Here is a 6,449-nt window from a genome sequence, read left to right on the forward strand (position 1 = left end):
TGCAAACAGATCCAGGACTGAGCCTCAAGAACTTTCAGCAGTGAGCCTACAAGCCCATTAAGGACTGATCTGTAAGCACCTCTAAGACTGAGCCACAAGCACTCTCGTAAGTGAGCTATAAGTCCATCCAGAACTGAGCTGTAAGCACAGCAGAACTGCTGCCATACAGGAGGAGAGCCGGGGCAGATGTGTTCCTGGGGACTCTAGGATTACAGTGGTCCAGGACTGGTCCCATCTCTCGGCGTCTACCCAGAGCTGAGCACTTGACGGTTGTTGGGACAGGTGTGACGAGCACAGTCTTCCATCATTTAATCCCCCAAGCTCGCCTCCAGCTTCCTGATGAGGCGCTGGTAGGTGTCTCTCTCCACCTGCCAGGAATGATGTGTCCTTACATTGGTTGGTCACGATTTCCTTCTCCAGCGCGGGATCGCTAACCAGTCTCTTTGCCAACTGAATGAACTCCTGAGGGTTTGAAAACAGCAGTCCTGTGACTCCGTACTCTAACATGGCCGAGTTCCCAGGGATGTTCCTGGCTAACACTGGGACTTCCAAATCCATTGCCTCCAAGATAGCGGCCGACATGCCTTCAGAGACTGAGCTGTTGACCAGCGCAAAGGAGCTCTTCACTATGGCATGCAGATCTTCCTGGCACATCTCTCGGATCAGTCCCACCCCTGCAGCCCTCCTTACCTGGTCTTTCACTTCCCTTGTAAAGACTGGATCTACATCAGGACCTACAATCACCATGTAAACATTGGGTGTTTCTTGATGCCATTCTGAGAATGCACCGGCCAGGTAGAGAGGATCCTTCACGGATCTGAGTTCACATGTTACAAGAAATATGTACAGGTTGTCAGCACTTTGGTTGATCTCTGATTGCTGGAGGAAGGTGTTCCAGTTAAAGTGGGCATTTGGTATTGTTGCAATTCCTTGACTCCGGACAAAGATCTTCCCAGTTGCATGTGGCCACTGCATCTGTGCCCTGCCTTTCCTGGCCTCAGTGAAAGCCACAGCAAACCTGGCTTCCTCCAGAACTTTCCCCATGACTTCCTTTTTTTCTTTGTGATTGGCATTTTCATTTAAATCAGTTCCACCAAAGATGACCCAGAAAGGAATGCCATGACCTTGGAGAAGTCTGCCTCCTCGGTAGAGGTGAAGAGCTAGCACTGCTTCCAGATTCTCATCCACAATCAGGTTGGCAATTTCAGATGGGCTTTCAAAGTCAAAGGCATCTCTCAGAATGCACATGTGTCCTGCAGCTTCTAGGTGGTCCCGCAGGCACCCAGCCGTGACTGCCTTGCCAGTGTGAGGCCTCAGTACTACCAGGAACAGGAGCCACATTTTGCTACCTCCAAGGAATGGACCACCAGCCCTGGACGGAGGGGTAGGGGTGGATTTGGTCCTGCCTGCTGCTCCAAGGTGGAGTCTGCAGGTTCAGGAGTAGAGAGGGGAAGGGGGGGTGATAGGGAAGGAAGGGGAAAGGTGGGAAGGGGAGGGGAGGGGAGGGGAAGGAAAGGGAAGGGAAGGGGAGAAGGGAGAGCTGGGGACAGGAGGGGACCTGAGTTGAGGTAGTGGTTCCATTAAAAGTTATTTATATTTGTTATAGTTTAGAAAGCTTTGTAAGTTTACATAGACCTTTTCAAAGGGTCTTTATTGTTAGTTAACATAGCCCATATTTGCTTCTCTATCTTGCTCCATGCTTACTTGCAATTTGATTCTCCTATGCTTTCCCATTTATCTCCTTATACCACCACAATGCATTTAATTTTTCTTAGAAGATCCTCTCCTCAATATTAGTTCCTTACTAGCTAGGTGACCTCTGCAGATATTCTGAATGAAACACACATATCTAAAATGTAGAGGTTAGTGTCCACATATGAGAGATTGATTATATGCCATACTTATCTTTATTTTCTTCATTGATGATGACTGATTATTTCCTAGATATAGTAATTTGGGCTGGTATCAACATATATCAGTATTTTGTGGCTTTTAGAGTCTCCCTTGAAAAATCAAATACCATTATAAAGGCCCTTCCATTATGTATAATCTGTTTGGATGTTTGTTTTTCCTTGCTGCTTTTAATAGCTTTTCCTCGTTCTGATCATTTAGTGTTATGATTATTTTGTTTTATTGGCAGCTTGTTCTCTGGTTCTTTTTATTTTATGTTATGTACATCTTTTGTATCTTGGTAGGTGTATCTGTTTTTTTTTGTTTTTTTTTTTTTTTTTAACTGGGAAAATTTTCTATGACTCTCTTAATGACTACATTTTCTGTGTCTTTCATGAGGTACATTGGTATAGAGCACAGGTTACTCTTCCAAATGACTCAGTCACAATTTACTGGGAACTTTAACTACACCTTCATGATAGGTCAAAATATCAGTAATTCTAACACCAGAAATTCCTAGAGTAGCAGGCATACGTATAGTCCACATGCATACTTGTAGACAAAGCATCCATAAATAAAAGAAAACTAAACTAGAATAAACTAAACTAAACTAAAATAAACTAAAATAAAATAATGAGAAATTCTCCTATTTTATACAATCTGTTGGTATTGTTTACCTCTGAGCTTTTTATTTGACATTTTGAGTTTTTTTTTTCTTTTTTTTTTCCAGATTCAGTTTTAATTCAATCTAGCTTTTCTTCACCAATTTAATTTGTTGTTAGATTTTACTATCATATCTTGCACTGTTTTTATTATTTTGTTCAATCATTTGTTTTCATGGTCTTTATTGACATTCATATCTTTGGTAAGGTTTTTGGATATGTTCATAATTACTATTTTGAAGTAGTTGAACTGTGCTTTTGCTAAATTGTTTTGGCCAGAGTAATATGCAACAGTGATACTTTTCCTTTGCTTTTTCAAGTGTGTGATTTTGTTCTGGGATCTGGCATCTGTAGTTTTGTCATGGGTAACATTTCTTGGTGTGACTATCTGGCCTCACCTCTGTTGGCTGGGTAAACAATATCCTTGGCTGCTCTTACTCTACTCTGACAGATGTGGACTAGAACAATGATTCTTGATTTTCAATCTAGGGACCATTCCATGTTTTAGAGTTCAGACTTTGGTCCCAGATCTAAAGTTCAGATTCACAGTAGCCCTGTGTCATTAACCATTAACTGCCAATAGTTGTTGACAGAGGGTTAAATCTCATAATCCCCTTCCCCATACATGATGTAATATACAAGAACTCAGAATTGTGTAATTCCAGTAAGGCTTTCCATAGCTATTGTGCGTTCATGAGTGCAAATATCATGTAATATCAGAATATACCTTTTAAAACATTTCTTCATATTCTTCTGCTCTTAAATTCATTCTGTCCCCTTCTTTGGAATTTTCTCTGCATCTTGGAGTGGGAAGTATAGATGTTCTGTTTAAGGATAAGTACTCATGGTCACTTCTTTGTACTTTGACCAGTTATTAGTTATTATTTTTAACATAATTTTCTTTTTATATTAATTGTTGTTATATTTTATAATTTCAAATATGTACATTTTTGTATGCACAATGGCAACACTTACCTCCTACCATCCAACCACACCATTCATGCTTCCTACTCCCAACAAATACTTCTTGCACAATCATGTCTGTTTGCATTGATACACAGCAACCTTAACCTGGAACATATATGGGACCATGGTTTTGGAGCTTTCTATTGATAGTGGGTGAATTTATTAGAAGGTACACAAGGAAAGACAGTGAATTCTTGTGTGTCATATGTTTTCCAGAACTGATAATCCATGGGTAAAAACTATTAGCCCATGCCATCTTCCTTGATTGACTTTATAAAATTGATCTTGTATGGCCCTGGCATACAAGTATGCAGGTAACACCATTTGATGTGAGTTGACAATTATGGCAGTTATATAAAGTCTAGGGTGACAACATTTCATAATTTTTTCACCTTATATTTCAGGTCTTACATACTTCCTGCCCCTCTTCTGCAAGTTTCTTTGAACCTTACAGGGGTGTTATAATTGACTTATTCAGAACTAGGCTCATACCCAACACTTATTTTCTGCATTTGTGTAACCATGAGTTTTTTCATTCAACACTATTCATTAGAAAAAGATGTTTATCTAATTAGGGCTAGATACCATTTTCTCTGTGGGTATAGACATGGTTTTAAAAGCAGTATTATTTTAGGTCATATTTGTTAGATACTAGAAATATGTTCCCTGTGTGGTTTGCAAAAAAAAAAAATTGGTGGAAATTGCTCAAAGTGAAACTTCTAAATGACCCTAGGGTCATGAGAGTAGAAGAGCTGGCTCTGCACCTTGCTAGTTGTAGCACTTGAGAGAGCAGTTCTCCTGGGCAAAACAGTAGATCTGACTATGGGGTAGGAGCAATGGATAAGTTGGCCCTCATTCTCAAATATGGTAGCATGGGTCATTGAGAAATGAATGCCTTTCCTCACCACTTGCTGCAGGTTAGAAAGCTAGACCTAATGTCATGAAAACTGGAGAATAGCTAGCTCTGTCCTTTGCCAGCTTGAACATTGTGTGAGCTAGCCAGGGTAGTTCTGGAGAACTAACCCTGGTTGTGAGGGTTTAGAAGAGCAAGTGAACTAAACACCTTAACTACCACCCAGGCTCTGATCCCGGGCCACAAATTGGCCCACTCCAACATCTACAACATCTGTGAACTTCTCAAGCATCTGAAAAGTCCCATCCAGGAGATTCAAAGCTCCATGATCTTCATGACACAGAGCAACAAGAGGATAGTTGACAGGAGTCCCTGTGAAGATAAGGTATTGATCTAGTCATGTAGCAGAAGCCAGAAGCCTAGGACCAGACCAATGACTCGTTGCAATGAACATTTAAAGTAAAGAAGGATGAACATACTGTAGCACACTACAGCTTCCTTGATGATTTTTTTTTCTTTTTTGTTTGATCCTTTGTAAATATTGACTTTTATTTTTATTTTTATTTTCATTGGGGGCAAAGAGCAGAAATGGGGGAATAAGAAGATGAGTGTGTAGCTATATAAGAAAACTAGTTTTCTTTCTAGCAACAAGTTCCCCAATAGGTAGTAGAATTTTGTGGGATCATCTCTAGATACAAGTACAAATGGACAATGTGAAATGGACTTAGTAAGTTGCATATACATATATACATGCATGAATATATATGTGTATTAATATTAAAGCAGAAGAGGTAATGAATTTGAGATCAAGCAAAGAAGAACAGGTGACAAGTTGAAGTGAGGAGAGAAACACAGCAGTAAAGCAATGGGATTTCCCCCTAAATAAAAAAAGAAAGTAAAAAATACAGATTAAAAAAAGAAAGTAATCTAGAGATTCAGTACAATTCCCATCAAAATTCCAATTCAATTCTTCATTGAGTTGGAAAGAGCAATGTGCAATTTCATCTAGAATAACAAAAGACCTAGAATAGCAAAATCCACCCTCAAAAACAAGAAAAAAATCTGCGGGAATCACTATCCCTGACCTCAAGCTATATTACAAGGCATTTGTGCTAAATACTGCATGGTACTGGTACAGAGATGGGCATGTGGATCAATGGAATAGAATAGAAGATCCAGAAATGAGCCCTCACATATATGGTCACTTGATATTTGACAAAGGAGCTGTAAACATTCAATGCAAAAAGGACAGCCTCTTCAACAACTGATGTTGGTCCAACTGACACTAAGCATACAGAAGAATAAAAAGACACCCTTTCTTATCTCCTTGTACAAAGCTCAAGTGAAAATGGATCAAAGATCTCCACATTAAACCAGGTACACTAAAACTATTAGAAGAGAAAGTAGGGAAATCTTTAGGACACATAGGCAAAGGAGAAAATTTCCTGAACAGAACACCAATGGCTCGAGCCCTAAGGTCAGAGATTGAGAAATGGGACTTAATGAGATTGCAAAGTTTCTGTAAGGCTAAGGACACTGTCAAGAAAACAAAATGGCAGCCAACAGAGTGAGAAAATATCACACCAGTCAAATTGGCTAAGATCAAAAATTCAGATAAAAGCAGATGCTCGCTAGGATGCAGAGAAAGAGGAACACTTCTCCACTGTTGGTGGGGTTGTAAACTGATACAATCACTCTGGAAATCAGTATGGTGATTCCTCAGAAAATTGGACATAATACTACCTGAAGACCCAGTTATTCTACTTCTGAGCATATACCCCAGAGATGCTCCAACATACAAGAAAGACACATGTGCCACAAGGTTCATAGCAGCCCTAATTATAATAGCCAGAAGCTAGAAAGAACCTAGATGTCCTTCAGTAGATGAACAGATACAAAAATCGTGGTACATTTACACAATGGAGTACTACGCAGGTATCAGAAACAATAACTTTATGAAATTATTAAGAAAATGGATGCATCTAGAGAATATCATCCTGAGTGAGATAACCCAGTCACAAAAGAACAGACATAATATGCAGTCACTGATAATTGGATACTAACCCTAGAAAGCTCTG

At 39.7% G+C, this 6,449-nt stretch overlaps 1 pseudogene across 1 annotated transcript; it reads right to left on the reverse strand.

The window, feature by feature from the left end:
• Positions 1–308: 308 nt before the first annotated feature.
• LOC308415491 (glycosyltransferase 1 domain-containing protein 1-like) lies at positions 309–1,341 on the reverse strand (annotated as a pseudogene). The gene has a single exon. The product of its transcript is annotated as a glycosyltransferase 1 domain-containing protein 1-like (transcript).
• Between the last annotated feature and the right edge of the window lie 5,108 nt (positions 1,342–6,449).

This window comes from Micromys minutus, assembly GCF_963924665.1.
Source record: "Micromys minutus genome assembly, chromosome: X".
Taxonomy (NCBI): Eukaryota; Metazoa; Chordata; class Mammalia; order Rodentia; family Muridae; genus Micromys; species Micromys minutus.